Source organism: Nestor notabilis, unplaced genomic scaffold, assembly GCF_000696875.1.
Source record: "Nestor notabilis isolate BGI_N333 unplaced genomic scaffold, ASM69687v1 scaffold16023, whole genome shotgun sequence".
NCBI classification, from domain to species: domain Eukaryota; kingdom Metazoa; phylum Chordata; class Aves; order Psittaciformes; family Psittacidae; genus Nestor; species Nestor notabilis.
The window spans coordinates 19,717-36,471 of NW_009920725.1; the positions used below are offsets into that span (position 1 = coordinate 19,717).

The following is a 16,755-nucleotide window of genomic DNA, read 5'->3' on the forward strand; positions in this document are numbered from 1 at the left end:
GGGGGGGGAAGAAAATCTTTTTCCTATTTTTTACTATATAGTCTTCTTGAAGTTCTTCCAAATTAGATTTTAAATGCCAATTAGGAGGTTGAATATACTAAAATAAAAGCAAATACAACCAAAATGGCCTCACCTTATGGCTAGTTAGGCTTTTTCTCTCAAAAGTGGAACCTTTGCTCTGAGCATGGCTTTCAGAAAGATATTCAGTTTAATGAACACATTAATTAGAACCATAACTATTTATAAGATAATTAGAAACGAAGCATGGTAAACTGGGCTTTTCCTGCAATTAATGGAGGATTAATTACTGGAGGTAATGAAGTGGATTTTTAAATGCATTAAGGTGAAGTACAGAGATGTGCAAGGCTTTGTGATAGTTGCATAATTATTCCAGGCTGTTTGAGCATAGCTCATATGAGATCGCTAATAAGCATCATTGCATCATTATGTATGCACTTAAAAAGACTTACCACCAAAATGACTGCCTAATTATTTCTAATTGGCAGGAGTCTGTGTAGTCATTGAGCTGTTTGTAGCCATTTTAAGGTTCATTTAGCTATCCTTGGGGCCATGTGATAGATGGAAAAAAGCTTCAACTATACACTGGCCTTGGCTGGCGCCGTTAATCAATTTTGGTGGGCTTCAGTTTGAAATGCATTTGCTCATGCAGAGGTCAAAACCTGAAGTAGTCCAAGCAAAGTTTTGCTTTTTGAAGCCACTTGACTGTATTCATTAGCAATTAGTAAAATAATTGTGTCTGTCACTATATTTGGATTTCCATATGACTTGGTATTCTTTCATCACTGTCCCTTCTTATAGCATATTAGCTTCACTGGAAACCAAATATTCTTCCAACAGACCCTTTTAGCAACTTCAGTGTAGTGGCATATGTTCCGATATACTACCTTTCTTCATTCATTTGTTAGCTTAAACAGTGCAGTACATTTCAACACAATCATCTAATTTGCTCCCGATTGATTGCTGAGTGAAAGTTTCTACCCAAGGACAACATTTTAGGGCTTTTAAGGGTATCTCTGAGGAGTTAGTCATTAAGCATTAAGAGAGGAAGCAAGTAGTAGTCAAATCGAATTCTGACGCTTACCAGAGTTTTGCAGTTAGGGGCATCTATTTCCAAGATGTTGACAGCTGTGTATATTCAAGGACGTCTTCAGGCAGGAGCAAGCTGTGTAATAATCTCACTTGTTTGAAAACTTACTCAATAATTACATTAGAAATGTTGAGACTATCATTTGAAAATGACCTTTTTGAGATGCTGTAATTAGTGTGTAGTTATTTTATCTTACAATGTCAGATTTAATGTGACATCCCATTAGGTAAGCGTCTGTGAAAGTTTTCAGTGAGCGTGTTGTCCTGTTGAACATAATCATAACCATCTGCGGGATGCTGTCAGCGTACATAAGCCATTCATATAGCTTAAGAAAACACTGGTGAGCAAATTGTAGGCTAATAAAATAAAGGTCAGCTTTGCCATTTTTGCCACAGAAGATGTGGTTCTAGTAATCTAATGTTAAAACATAATTATCTTTTAAGATAATTGTTCAGATTATGGTTAAAGTTTAGGATTCATTGAAAATATTAATTTAAAAAAAAAAGTCATTGATTCACCAAATATTAGTTCAAATAAAGGTAAAAGGCTAAAGAAAGTGAATTGTGGTAGCATAAACTAAAATATAAACTAATCCTTAAGGAAAGCTGCACAATTTTTTAATTTTTAAATTGTTTTAATTTTAAGACTTTTATAATCAGAATCTTTATGAAGAGGTCACTTTTGTAAATGTATATTCAAGACAGAAAAACTATATAAAATACGAATAGCCATTTTTCCTAATGCTCATTACAAATTTTATTTTATGTAGTCCTATCAGATACGTTACGGTAATGGAAATACTGCTCTGAAGATTATCAAAACTACTCCTAGGAAATACATTTTAGAGTGGAACGACAGTTTTAATCTGCCTTTGAACTTCATGATTGGTTGTATTGGAAATTCTGGTGTTAGTTAAAATTGTAGCTACTGACGAGTATATTTTTCTTTGTAATGTAGCAGTGCAATGGGAATCCGTGTAGATATTATGTTAGTTATAAAACTGTTCACAGTATGCACATCAGTGCTGTTGTAGGGCTCAGCCCCTCACTGAGAGACAAACAACAGCCTGTCCTGATGGGGTCCTTAATTGTATCTGGTTTACAGGATACGGACAAAATATCTGCATGGTTACACACCTTATGCCTCTGATTGTCCTATCTACTAGACCAATGAGCAAGTGTTTGCTAAAATCAGAGTATAACATCAACTTTCTAGCTGCAGACTGCAAAAGTGCATTAGATTGCAGTTTTAACCTTAAGTCCGAGTGAATTATCACCCACTTACTCAGAGGGGTGATAATTAGGGGTTGGTTAGGATGCATCGTTACTCACCCCTAGCATTAGAGGAGCATTAGAAGTCTGAATGTTGCAGATTGGGCAACAGGATAAAGGAAGATTTTAAGTATTCTGATGAGAGCTTTCCTGAAGACTCTGGTAAAGGATCTGAATTATGGAGTCATTTCCATGCTTCAGCTAAATTAAAAAGATAAAATTATCTGAATAATACAATGAAGTCTTGTCTTTATTTCAAAATATATCTTACAGTAAGCTGATATGATCACAAGGTTGGTGTGTTTTTATGAAACTGAAGCTCAGTAACCAAAGTTACTAGGTTTCTAGTATGTTGCAACTGTGAAGTACAATAGATGAAGCTCTTGGTGCACTGCCTGCAGTACTAGTGAGTATCCAAAGTAGAATTTCAGCCCCAAAGACTTGGTAGCTTGGTTAATAGCAGGAAACAAGAGGCGTGGGGGAAAAACAAGGTTAGAGGGACGTGAAAAATAGACAATAGTATACCAACCATCTGCCAGTGCCAGGAACCACATGCAGGTGGCGAGGCTGTTGCAGGCATGGGGCATCAGTGACTACTGAGGAAGCATTGAAGGTGGTGGAGGGGTGGTGGGCAAATCTGCCTTGATTAGTATATCGTTATCTTAATATATATTACACTTTCAACTCTGAAATGTAATTATGTTCCACTCCCCCTCCAACTTACATATAATGGCGGTAATCTTCTGGAAGTTCTGATGCAGCTGTTGGGAAGAGAATGGTTGAAGGATTTAAGGGACACAATACATAATGTTTGGAGTTTAGTGATATTCTTAGTAATGGAAATAATACAGTTTACACTTTAATTCTTGCCTTCAGGTTTTAAAATTGAGGTGAGTGTAGTATGTAATAGCTGCTGTTTCAGGCTTCTTGCAGATTCAGGAAGGACATGCAATGCTGGTCTGTGATTGTTTCATGGTTTTATGGTGATTTTGTGAGGCTTTGTTATTTATGTTTGAAATACAAAACAAAGCTTAGAAGAGAATTCCATGGTAAAACTGAGAATATTTTTTAAGCAAAGGCATGGGTATATAGAAATCATACTGTAGTCGATCTTTCTTACCCTTTTACATTGGGACTAACACAAATTTGTGATTGGTATAATTAATTGATCAGAACAGTCATAATGCATTTTGAAGAATAGCAATTAAGCGGTTTTGTTGCTTGTTTTTTAAACAATCCAGATTTTATTGTTTCTCTTTTTGGTATGATTTGTTTTACAATATGATACGTAATGATTGCAGGTTCCGTGATAAACCCACTTTTTGAATACTAGGTATGAAATTTTCAGTTTCTTAAATTTCAGAGACTTAATCCTATAGTCACATTAAGGCTACTTTCATTAAATATGTTTGTGTTTCTTTTGGTTCTGGTTTTGAATTTGGGAAAACAAGATGGTATTCTAAAAGTCTTTCTATATGCTTCATAAACCTGTTGTGGTAAAAAGTATAGGTGGTATATCTCAAAATGTCTGGTTATTACTGAATTTAAAAAAGTAGTCTCAATTTTTCTTAATTTTCTTAATAGTTTAGTTTGTTACCAATCAAGTAAAAGTAGACACACATCTTTTCATCCAAGTGTTATTTCCAAAGCATCATTTGAGACCTCTCTTCACTGCGTGTATTGAGTCTGTCTTAATAGTCCCAGTCTTCTAAATTAGGTGTATGTTTCTGAATGACAAGTATATTCTTTAATCTTGTCTCTAAGCAGTTATTGCTTTGCCTTTTAAATGGTACTGCAACTTGCTGCAGTGTTGAAGAAAGGGAAATATTGATTTTTTTTTTTTTTTTTTTTTTTGCTGTTGGTTCAGTTTTGTGGACGTTACTATATGTAAATATTGTAGTATATTTACGCTTGAACCATGATTGGGGCCTCCATCTTAGATGTTTTACGATCACAAAGAATAAACCAGTGGTCTTGTCAAAGAGAAACAGAAGAGAAGCACTTACCTGTAACTAATTTGAACTCAGAGGCACCAGGAAAGTGAAAAATTCAACCCTGAAGTCTCTCATTTATGTTCCTTAGCACTTCAACATAATATTGGACGTGTTGTCAAATTTACAACAAATGCTTATCTGGATAGTGATTCCATCTGGAAAATTAATTTGACCCTTTTTCATTTCTGTGTGATACATCCAGGTCTTCCTGTCAGATGCAGATGCAGAGTCACTAATGCCTGCATGATGTAGAAAAGAATAATCTGGTGTGTTTATTGAGAGTCCTGAAAGTAATCTGGACCCTTTCTTAAAATAGATTCCAGATGTATCAAGAACAGAGTAACTTCGTGTGTATGTATAAATTAATTACAAAATCTGATGAATTTACTTGCTAATAGAATGTTACCTTATTCGTTCATGTAGAAGTCAGGTTTTCCCATTATTTTAGTTAAAAGTAATGTAAAAAAGATGTAGAATGTCTTTCTTACAGGATTATACAATCTAAAGGAACAGAAGTTTCATACAGCCTTTTTCCTGTTTTTGGTTGGGTTTTTTTTTTTTTCCCCTGTTTTTTTTGTGGTTTTTTTTTCCCGTTTTTATTTTAATTTTAATTTTCTTTTTTTGTTGTTTTCTTTATCCCTGTTGCTTTTTCTTCAACCTTAACAGTGGCAGTTCTGGAATTTGGTTAGGAGAGGAAGGAATCCTTCTTGCTGGTATCTTCGTGTGGCACACTAAACTGTTTTGCTTTTGCCTCTCCTTGCAGTTGAGTAGCTCTTGCATGAGTGGAAGACAAGCTGCATATTCTTAACTCATTTGAGGTTGTTTTCTTTTGTTAACAATACTGAAATAATAATTATTTCGCTTTTTTAACTTTGGGCTTATACAGAAGTTTACATATAGTATACATGCAGCTGGGTATTACATACATTTATGTAGGTGTATGTGGTTTTATGCTTGAACTCTAGAACTTCAAAACTGCTAGAACTGCTTTAAATGAGAAATGAATGATGGGGAATCAGAGAGGTGGCTTTTTTCTTAGCTTATTTAATGGCTAGGACAGCATACTAACTTCTGTTTCTTTGTTATTTTATTACCTAAAAGTTATTAGAATTCTAGCTTTTTCCACTCAGTCACAAGGTGTCTACATGAATGTAGGGTTAGAAAATAAGTTTTGTTTTGAGGCAGTCTCTAAGAAAAATGCAAGAGGAATTCATGTCATGTGAAAACAGACGTTCTTACACTGGTGATCCTAATTTGAGGTGAAATCTTAGCAAAGAGAGGCAATTCAAATCTTTATACAGATTAACAAGGGAACTGGATGATGCAGCATGTTTCTTCCACTGCCCTGATAAGGATGAAGCCAAAGATCCTTAGCTCCTTTGGACCAGTTGTATCTAGGGCAATTAGTGACCTCTGTGTAAACTAAAGGAATAAAGTGGGGAGAGGATCCCCTTCTGCCCCCACTAACAAGTGGAGCAGTTTGCAATTCCAGTAGATCAGTGGGAGCTGTTCACACAGCTGTTCTCTCTTCCCAAATCCCAGCCACCACACTTCATTACACTTACTTTGGCCACAGCTGCTCCTGCAATCCTGCCTCTGCATAAAAAAAGGCTTGTTGAAAAATATTGTATACACAGTTTTCTGTGCCAAGTTCAAGAATGTGTATCCAATAACAGTGCAGTTAGTTTATGTACTTACATATCTGTAATGTGCATCTGTCCTTTCCAAGCAGATCACACTTCTGCATTCAAGGAAGTGCTCCTCAAGTGAGCCATTTGATGAAGGAAACAAGTTATAGTTAGTGTAACTAGCTTTGTTAGGCATTTTCTAAAAGTACATCAACAAAACCCAAATGGCTTCTCTCCAGGCTTGAATAACAGCTGTTTAATCTATGATTTATATTTCTGGTCTGTTTTCTGGTTTTTGTTTTCTGCATTTAGGCTTTTGTTAAAGTACTCCTGCAGCTGGTAGGGTCATAGGCAAACTCTCTTCTATCTCTTATTCCTTAGGCAAGTAGTTGTGCTCGATTTCCACAAGCAGCAAGCCTCTGAGCAAAAGACTGCCAACACAAAAGCTCAATTTAAGTAAATTTTATGTATTTCTGGAGTAGGTTCTTTTTCACCCAGGTGTTGATCTCTTGTAGGTTTTCCAACACCTTTGTGGTAATGTGGGCATGCTGAACTGGAGAGAACGCTGTCATCAGCCCTGGAGCTTGAGTCTTTCAGCTGCTGTAGGCAGTCTCTTTGTGGGATAGTCAAGGCGTTGTGGCAAAGACGGCACTTATTCTTTAGGAGTGAGGAGAGGTAGACCAGAAGGTTGTAGTCAGGAGAACTAGAGTTGTAACAAACAGACTGTTTGGGAATAAACAAAACTTAAAGTAGTGTCTTGTCCATCTGTTCTTCTGTCCAGCTGCATTTATGCATTGTTCATGCCAAGTTTTCAGTAACTACTTTTTTTTTTTTAATTGCAGGTTGATGGAATTTTGAGTATTATTTCCTCAAATGTTTGATTATGTAATTAATGTAATTTAATGGTGGAGAATTGTTTACTGCTGAACTGAGTTGATACCTGTATCCAGCAAATCTATTTTCTCAGTTTTGCAAACAGGGTTCTTGATTGTTTATTGTTTATATTTCATCTTGATTTTCACTGACGCTATGGATCATAATGTTGCTATTTTTAATATCCTCTATTTGGTCACTTACCAACTGTCTAAACTGCTGGCTTGAAACAACATCTTTTTCCTTTTAGCCCTGGTCTCATTTCAGACTTAAAGGCTGACTCTGCTGCTGCCTAGTTTCATTTCCACTCACCTTGCATTTAACAATAAATAAACAAAACATATTATCATACATATTATCTATATTTAACTTCCTCAAATGCATGTGTAATAGTGACCTTAAATGTTTTATAGAGGTAGCCATATTCACATTAAAGATATATATAGAATTAATAATTTATGCACTCTGAACAATGGCAATTGATGCTTGAAATTGTTTTACCTTCCCCGAGAACTTGTACTGTATTATTTTTTCCTGGTGGTGAAGTTGAGTTAAACAAGAAACTTTCTCTTAATACGCTTTGAAAGACAACATATCATTTTGCTGCAATTAGTTGTGTGCTTGCACTGTGTCTTTATTACCCATATGGATATCCAGGTTTGATGCAGTGCAGTTGTGTTTCATTGTTCTTTCCCAGACTTTTGATTTATTGATAAATTATTAGAGGCATGAATAATTTGGGTTTTGTTTGCAGCTCTTGAGCTAATAATACTCTAATAAGCATCGTATCAGCCAAGAGATACTTAGAAGAATGCCAGGGAAGAACTTGACGTCTCGGAAACTTTGCTTGAGCGGTGGTTGCTGCTTGCCAATGGAATAACTTGGTTTTGCAAAAACTTACCTTCACTGAAGGAGCACTTGCTTCCCACTGAGGTGTCTTGGGTTTGTGCTCTAATTCCTCTTTCCATTTCAAAAAGACAATCTCAGTGATTCCTTTCAAATTGTAGCGTTTTGAAAAGATTAGATTGTACCTATAAGATATAGCTCAGTGCTTTAGTGCAGTATAATTGGGGAAATACTAAACGACACTGACCTCATTTCCTCTAGAACAATGAAAATTAATAGTTTCACATTTTATTAGGCTGATATTCCAGATGTAGTGTACATTTAATTAAGTGTAGTTTCCTTTTGGTTATGGTATGTGTATCTGCTTTTTGTCGCAAATTCTTTCTAGTTTTACAGTTTTCCACATGTTTTCTTTCACCATTTATGATTTTTTCAAAGCAGAGCTATAAGGATTTAAATCACTTTAGCATGCAGCAAAACAGTTCCCATTCAAACAATAAACGCCATTTTAAAAAGCCTTTAGATCTTCTATCACTTCATAAATATAAATGTATAAAAACATTATGCAGTTGTAGTGCCCACCTGCTAATTAAATGCAGATTTCCTCAAACTTGTTTTAAAATCCGCTTATTTGTTTCAACTCTGTCTCTGTTCAGAATACATATGGCCCTTGTGAAACTAATTATGCTTATGGAGCAGCTGTTAAATTTAGTGCAACTAATTTTATCCAATATTTTACATTTTAATTGATTACCTGTGAAGAAATTAGCAAATTAACACTTATTGTGCAGTAACTGAATGGGCTTTTATGGATACTTTCAATTTTTACAAGTGGACTAAGTGTTGATGGAATAAAGACGTTTCTTAGGATTTTAGATAGGAAAGTTATTGGTGAGCCTCGATTATCTGGTGTGAGAATTTAGGGAGACTGAGTGATGCCAAGCATCTGTGTGTTCTGTAACTTAGACATGAAAAGCAGATTGGAAAGTAATGGCTTTTCACAGAATTTTGGTAACATATGGGCTTATCTGGATCTAAGAACTCTTTGAAGATCTTTGAACTTGACTAAATGACTTAACCTTTGGCATGGTGGGTGGGTGTTTTGTGTGCATTGGTTTGGGGGAAGGGGGTGTGCATGCTGGTAGCCTACTCTCCAGCTTGATTTTTTTTTTTCCCCTTCAGTAGTTCTATAACTTGAACACTTTAGGACTTGCTTTAATATGAATAATTAGGATTGGTTTTATTTTTCAACAGTGATAAAGTAGAAAATCTTTATTGTATTGCTTGATCTGTGGACATTTGTTCTTTTTTACTGATGAATTCTTGGCACAAATGACTTCTTGTAGCTCCATTTCATAAACTTATATATATTTCCCATTGTGTATATATTGCAGGATATTTTAATAGCAATTGATAGTAACATACAGGTGAATTCGTTCATGCTGCAAGTGGAAACAGGATCAAATTTAGTATACTTTAATTCTCAGTTTATTTAGTATACTTTAATTCTCAGTTTATGAAATGATCTTCCATTTCCTATTTTGATTTAATATAGGCTTTATGAAAGTTTGTATAAAGTGTTCGTACAACTAATGTTTTAGGATTTTGGGCTTACAGGCAAAGAAGAAAGACTACTATCTTATTAATATGGTACCATGATGTAAATTTACGTTCTATGGCAATAAGCGCAGCTTTTCCAGGTGCTTAAGCTGGGCTCTGTGAAGGTGCTGATAACAGCCCAGGGGTTTGAGGTTGGCCCTTGGTCATCTGCCGCTATAGAGAGGCTCTACTGTGTGCACCCAGCCTGTGTTGCACTGAATACCGAGTGTATTTTAGGCAAAATATGAAGCATCATTTTTCTTGTTGGTCATGATCTTAATTTTTTTAATTACCTCTAGGCTTGGTGTACTAGGGACAGGTGGGAACTGCCTTCCCTGAAGTTGTCAAAGCATGATTTCTGAAGTTTCATTGTTCAAATCTTGCAGTTGCCACAGGAAAGTGGATGTTAGGGATTGAGTGTTACCTCCTTCTTTAAAAGGCAGAGAGGGGGAAGAAACAGCATAGCAATTACAGAAAGCTATTTGGATTGCACAGTCAGTCTTGAAGCTTAAAATATTCCAGATTTGCTTTAAATAGCATCTCAATTCCATCTTGATGTCTGCAGAATAATATCTGTTCATACAGTCACTTACTGTTATGTGGTGGTTTTCAACATGACCAAGCTACGTGGGGAATTGTGGCTGCTGCTTTGAATAGTCCTCTTGTCATCTGGTTCATTGAAGCTCGTGCTTGGTGTTGCAGAATCAGTCTTGAATTGCATTAACAGGTGGGTTTAATTAGCCTGGGGTGTAATAGAGGTTGGAGTTTCCCTCAGAACTGGAGGAAATTAGGCAGGTTTTAGATACTGAGATCTTAGAACAGTTCTATGAGGGAGAATTTAAGTGGAAGTTTGTTTTGGAAGTGCTTACCAATAAATAAAATCCCTTGAAGAGTAGTAACCTGTATACAAACATAGCAGACCCTTTCACATTCTTTGTGGGAAACTGCTTTTCCTCTCAGTATATTTTGTTGCATAGCTTGTACTTCCTTTTTGCTATGAATGTAATCTGTTAAGCTTCATTTAAGTTTTCAAAACTTTACTGAATCAATAATTTTGGTTTAGATCTCATGTTTAAAATACTTGTCTCTTTCCTGTTTAAGATTACATTTTACACCTTTTAAAATAAAAAGTGAGTTTCTTTTCTCTGGTTATTCTTTGGGTTAGTCCCTTCCTATCTGTCTATTGGAAAACCCATCGCCTTTTTACTTTTTGAAGCGTTTTGCAATTCCCACTTGTCTCTGTGAGACTTGCCCTGCAGAGTCCCTGTGCGTCTCAGTGCTTGAACGTTTTCATGGCCTAAAGAGGTATGGTTTCATGCATTATAGAAGTGGTGCAGTATTTGCTTAGTGTATAACTGTGGCTTTTGCTTCAATTGTAGCTAATCGTCATTGCCTATACAGCTTCAAGAGAACGGTGAGCTTTAAGGGTGCACGCACTAGGGGAGATCCAAAAGATTGTGGTCCGACCTGCTTAAGCTCAGCAATTCTTACATGGTTTATTGCTTACTTCCTGTTAATTCCAGTTCAGTTTTAGTATTGGAGGCAGAACTTATTTTATCATGTAAGATGAAATTGTTCTAGGGAATTATATTACAAAGTTTGGGGTTTTTTTGTCATCTTATGTCTGATATCATAAAGTATTTAGTCTCTGTGCTTCCTTTGTTCCATCAAAATGTGGGAAAACTACATAATGCACCTTAACTCATTCGAAGCTGTTACTTAACTATTTAACAAATACATATTTTAAAGTTTTCATGCTGCTTCTTGTGTCAGAAATCCCCAACATATTTTTCAGACTAGCAGAAGACTTAAACAAGAGTTGAGATTCAGTTTAAATTTGTTAATAAAGCTATGTGTTGTGGTTGCCTGGTGGTTTTTCTACTAGTTGTCCAGTAGTATGACTTTTGATAGACTGTGAAGGAGAAAGGTTAGTACGAGATAAGCTTTTGCAAAAATAGTCATTGCTGTACAGCACTGGAAACACAGTGGTTACCCCAGTTTAAAAACAGATTAACAGAATCTTATGTTTCAGCAGCACTGAGGAATTGAAGGGAGCATTAATGTTAGACTTCTTTTTTCTGATTCAGATTCCTTTATTTCCTTCACCTCTATTCATGACTGGGGTTAGTACATTTTTGTTTCTGGAATTGTGTTGCTTTGTCTGTCATTTTTGAATACTATTTGTAATAAATATAAATACAATGAACTTAGGAGGCAGTTTTATTTGGGAGGGCTGTAGCTCTGCAGCATTAAGGGAAAATAATGAAAAATTAAATCTTTGCGAAGAACTTTGTACATTAATGGAAAGCCCAGGAAAGCTCATCTTTGGATGAGGTCAGGCTATGTCTCTGCATATCCCTCACAGGTCTCTGTGGCTGATGTTTACCTGGTGCTATGTCAAGAGGGTGCAGTAGGATGTGCTTCTCTATCCCTCAGCACTCCTGTCTTGGCCGCTCTGTCCTTTACGGAGCAAATAAACCCTATGTATAGCTTAGGTATTGGAGAGCAAATGGATAGAAGAGACTCTGCAAGTTGAGTCAGGTGCAGCAGAATACACTAGATCCACTCTGCAACTCTTTTTCTGCACTGTTTCCTCTGTAGATCCCCTAAAACCCAGCACTGCCAAGAGTTTGGGTTAGGCTGGGGGTCTGCCCAGGGAGGCAGCTGGACTTCATACCCCAACTGCTCCAAAGACCACTCTGTGTGCAAACTTGTTATCTGAGATAACAAGTCTGACCAAACTGAGGCTGTCTCTGCATGAAGCCAATTCTGGATTGTCTGCATCTGTGCTCTGGGCTGATCTACAGCCCAGAACAACTGCTCTGGTAATTGAAGGATTGACTGAACTACTGTGTCCTGCAGAGGTGGCTTCTGTGGAGTAGAACTTAACATTTTTGTTAAGATCTTCACTGTAATATCCCATTGATAGTCATCTGCCTGTCTCACCTGCTTGACTGGGACAGGGAACACAGGCTGTATCACCTATTTTCTGTAATTGTATAACCCAAAGGATAAACACTGATTAAGGATCGCTCTCGGCTAATGAATTTTGTGGATACAAAAGGTTGCAAATGAAAGAAGAGTGACAGTTTCTGTAAGGAAAATGTTTATCAGTTTGTCAAATCTGTTCTAAGTACATTATTACCAATTTGATGCAACAAGTCTCTGTTTAATTTTTCAGAGCTGTTTTTCTGTATATAAATCATACCAACCATTTGTTCCACTTATACATATGAACAAACAGAAATCTAGGGTTTGAGCATCCAGCTAATCTGAACTGAATTTGCTGTTAGTTGCACCTGCAAAAGGTAGGTGTGAAATCAAGTTCAGACTTGAGCTTGAAAGTAAGCTCTCTAGCAGTAAATAGTTTAGATTCTTCAGTTATTTCTGTTTGATTGACTACACCCTTAACTAAGGAAAGGCCTTGCATCAAATGAAGATAATTTGTATTGCTAGAGGGCTTTTGTTTGGGGTTTTTTTGTTTGTTGTTGTCTTTTTTTTTTGGTTTTTTTGTTTTGTTTTTTTGTTTGTTTGGGTTGGTTTTGTTCGGGTTTTTTTGTTTGTTTGTTTGTTTTTTACTGTTTCTGACTTTGTGTCTTACATGCAGAGTTCTCAGAAATCACGCTTACCTTTGAACAGTAAATGTCTGTAGGGCAGTGGTTAGTAAATCTGTGCCTGCCTTATCATGACGCTTATAAAACCAGTGTCTTTGTGCGAACAAAATATCCAGAATATTTAATATCTGGAATATTCTTTTAGGTCGAAACTTCCTATACCTGAGGACTAAAGAACAGATGGATGTTTTTTAATTTGTGATGATGTAATAAAATCCATTTTGAGAGAGAAAATGTTCTATAGCACATAATTCGGCACTTATGTGGTAATTTGATCTATTGTGTTAGTGCTAATAGTCTGACCAATAATAGGAAAGATCATGTGTCACTGATGCCGTCTGCTGAATGAAATGTAAAACTGAGGTTCTGACCCCTAGCACTAGTCTGAAAACCTCAATGGCAAGAATAGGTATGTTAACCCCTGTACCCGGGACAAATTCCAGACTCAGCAACACCATTCTTCATAAATGTAATTTATGGCTTCATCTGGATGTAGTATTTTCTTTTGCCTATTCTATTGTTGAGTTTTATTAAACAGTTGTTGCTTTTTAAATCGAGTGATCTTCTGTATGTGATTTTACTTTTAAAGGCCTTTGGAGTTTTGCACTCCTGAGGTGCTAAATAAATTTTTTATACTGTTTTCAAAAATGTCCTTCCCACCCTCCCTTTTCTCAGTGCTTAATAAAGCTTTTCAATGAGGTGCCATCAGAACATTGAAGATGTAAGTTGTAACGGAAACTAATGCAAACTTGAACTGCTGTTTTCCTAAAATTCATGGTCTGTAGCTACTCGTGTACTATAGAAAAGATGTATTGATCCATGATAAATTATGAATTAAAATTTAGAAAACCATCTAAAGGAAATTAAGGAATAATTAAAAGGTTGGTTTTGGTTTTTTTTTTTTTTTTAAATACATATAGAAACAGTAATATTGTAAGACTTCTTGACCTTTCTTTCATTCATTCAAGTATATCAGTAACAACATACCTTTATTACAGAGAAATGGATAACATGATGGGAAACTGAGTATCCTACAGCCATGTAGGAACTTGTAAACAAGAACCGAATACATGCACAAACCCTTATACCTACATTCAGATTCTTGTGTTACTTGGCCTATAGGTTTTCTGCAAAGTGTGTTTGCAGAAATACCTGAATTTAATATTAAGGTGTGTGCAAGTGTCAGCTCTGCTGGCTAAAGATAGGGGTTTGGATATGTCATTTCAGTTTTTTCTGTTTTTTGTTGGAACATCATGATTAGTAGTAATGTATTTAACATGTAAATACATTAGTAGTAACATTTAATGTATAAATGCAAGCACTTAGTAGCTTCTTAGTAAATTCTTTTGATTGTTTGCCAAACTAAATTTGTCAGACTTTAAAGGTTAATGTTCAAGAAAAAAATTCCCTTTTTTCTTTCTCCAGTAACTGCAAAGATAGCAATGCTTTACTTTTTCTTCTGATAAATTGGCAGGTTTTGTTAAAAGTATTAAATTACTAAATGATTTGAAAATGTGTTTAAAATAGTTGGACTATATTACAAATCTAACATACAGTGACAGTGAAAAATATGACTGCTAAATTTTAATACTGTGGATTTTGTGTAGATCACGATCAAGACCTCGTCAACGTTCTTATAGTCGAAGTAGTGAAAGATCCAGTCATAGGAGAACTCATAGCGGGTCTCGTGAAAGAGAGCGGCGTAAAGGCAGAGACAAAGAAAAAATAAAAGAGAAGGGCAAAGGAAAAGAAAAGGAGATATGTGGCGCAAAGCATGGGTAAGTGAAATGACAAACAATGTAACTATAATAAAACCAGGGAATCAATTTGCTTTATAGAACATGATATATAAACTTAAGTGGAAATTACTTAAAGTCTTTGAATAGTGTGATTCTTAGTATTTTAAAATTCTGGAAAATGAGAACATTTTAAACTAAATGATGGTTTAATTTACAATTCTTTTTTCCCATTGATTTCAGGTATGCTAAATAGCTTTCATCAATTGATTAATATGTATTAGAAAAAATATTTATAATAACCACAATTTAAGGAAAAAATGTGGAGTATTGGAGAGTATGAAGCCTATTTCCTATGAAAAGATGAATTTCACTGTTCACACTCCCACCTTTCCCCCCATTGTCAGAAGTTCCTGTTGGGCTTAATTTGTGACTCAAAGTGTAGTTTAGTAGAAACATTTGCTATGGGTGAATGATGGGCTGCCTTTCAAAACCTGCTGTCAACCTAGTTTCTGCTTGAAATTACTTGGATTGTTGGTCTTGTTTTTACAGATTTCAGAAAAGGCGATTTATGTAATTACCTCTGTTTTATGCATCTTGACCTTCTGCAGCCTTTACTCTGATGTTTATCTTTTCCCTGTTTATGTGATTCGTTTGAAAAAGGAAGACACTGGAGTGTCACTTCATGAACTTCCCTTTGATGGATTCCCACTGAAGCTCTAGAAATGGGAATTTCTAGAGTAGCATCCTCCACTCATGCTCATGGAGGTATTTCACAATTACATCCCTTGATTTATGGCTTGGTGATATTAGTTATTTAATATCTCAGGTATCATGATATCTCAGATATCTACCTGTCCATGGTTATAGCATTGATTATGTAAGTAGTCAAGATTAGTTATTTGCATGTTTTTTCTTCTTATTTGCAGTACATAGACTTCTGAGTGGCGTCTTACGCTCATTTTCATAGAATTGTAGAATGGTTTGGGTTGGGACCTTAAAGATCATCTCATTCCAACTCCCTGCCATGGGGAGGGATGCCTTCCACTAGACGAGGTTGCTCCAAGCCCTGTCCAACCTGGCCTTGAACACTGCCAGGACTGGGCAGGCACAACTTCCTTGGGCAACCTGTGCCATTGTCTTACCACCCTCACAGGGAAGAATTTTTCCTAATATTTAATCTAAATTTACCCTCTTTCAGTTTAAAGCCATTCCCCTTTGTTTAAAGCCATATCCCTTTTTTTTGGATATTTTCCTCATTTTACTAAACTATATGGGATATTTGTCTCTTCTCGTTGTGGGTGTTTTCAGCAGTTAGTAGTATTCAGTGTGAGCAGAACACCCGAGATGGCTGCAGTACAGCTGGTAAGATGCATTTAACCCATTTATCTGAAGTTCAAATAGTGGTGGACTTGGCAGTGTTAGTTTTACAGTTCGACTTGATCTTAAAGGTCTTTTCCAACCTAAATGATTGTATGATTCTGTATTTTGGTAGTTTAGAAGGCTTGAGGAGAAGCCTGGGTGTTCCAGCCAAAATTGCTTTTTTATATTGAAGTAGAAAAGCAGGGAAAGGATCCATACTGAGCACCCAACATGGGGGGTGTGAGAGGTTTTCTGGAATTTTTTTAGAAACACATCTTAAATCACATTGGAGTGTGTAGCAGTGCTCTATTAGCATATTGCCTGACTTTATGTCCTTTTAGAACAAAGATCAATATTAGATAGCTGTAGGAAGAAGAGAGAAGTGCCAGAATTTTTTTTTTTTTTGGAAGCAAGCAATTTATCTTTGTATTCTGATAATTTACAAAACTGCTTATGCTAAATTTGAAAACAAAATGCCATGTTTGGGTAATTTCCAAGGTAGTTGGGACAAAGAGTACAAATGATAATAGAAACATTTTATATCGGTCCATTTTCCTCTGAGCCCAGGTACTGACGGGTAGGCTTTTGTACAGGGATTTCTTTCTTCAATCATTATTAGACTACAAAATGAAATGTACCTAGGATGATGCTGATATAATCTGTGCTTCATAAACTTTTCTGAGGGGGGACAGTGTGTTTTTCAGCTTAATCAAATAGCGATCAA

General features: G+C 36.0%; 1 long non-coding RNA gene across 1 annotated transcript in view; it reads left to right on the forward strand.

The window, feature by feature from the left end:
* Nucleotides 1-14,712, forward strand: part of LOC104402842 — a 27,913-nt gene extending 13,201 nt beyond the window's left edge. The window contains exon 3 of the long non-coding RNA XR_719896.1: nucleotides 14,541-14,712. This is a non-coding gene — a long non-coding RNA (uncharacterized LOC104402842). The remainder of the gene's footprint in view (nucleotides 1-14,540) is intronic.
* Nucleotides 14,713-16,755: the final 2,043 nt, after the last annotated feature.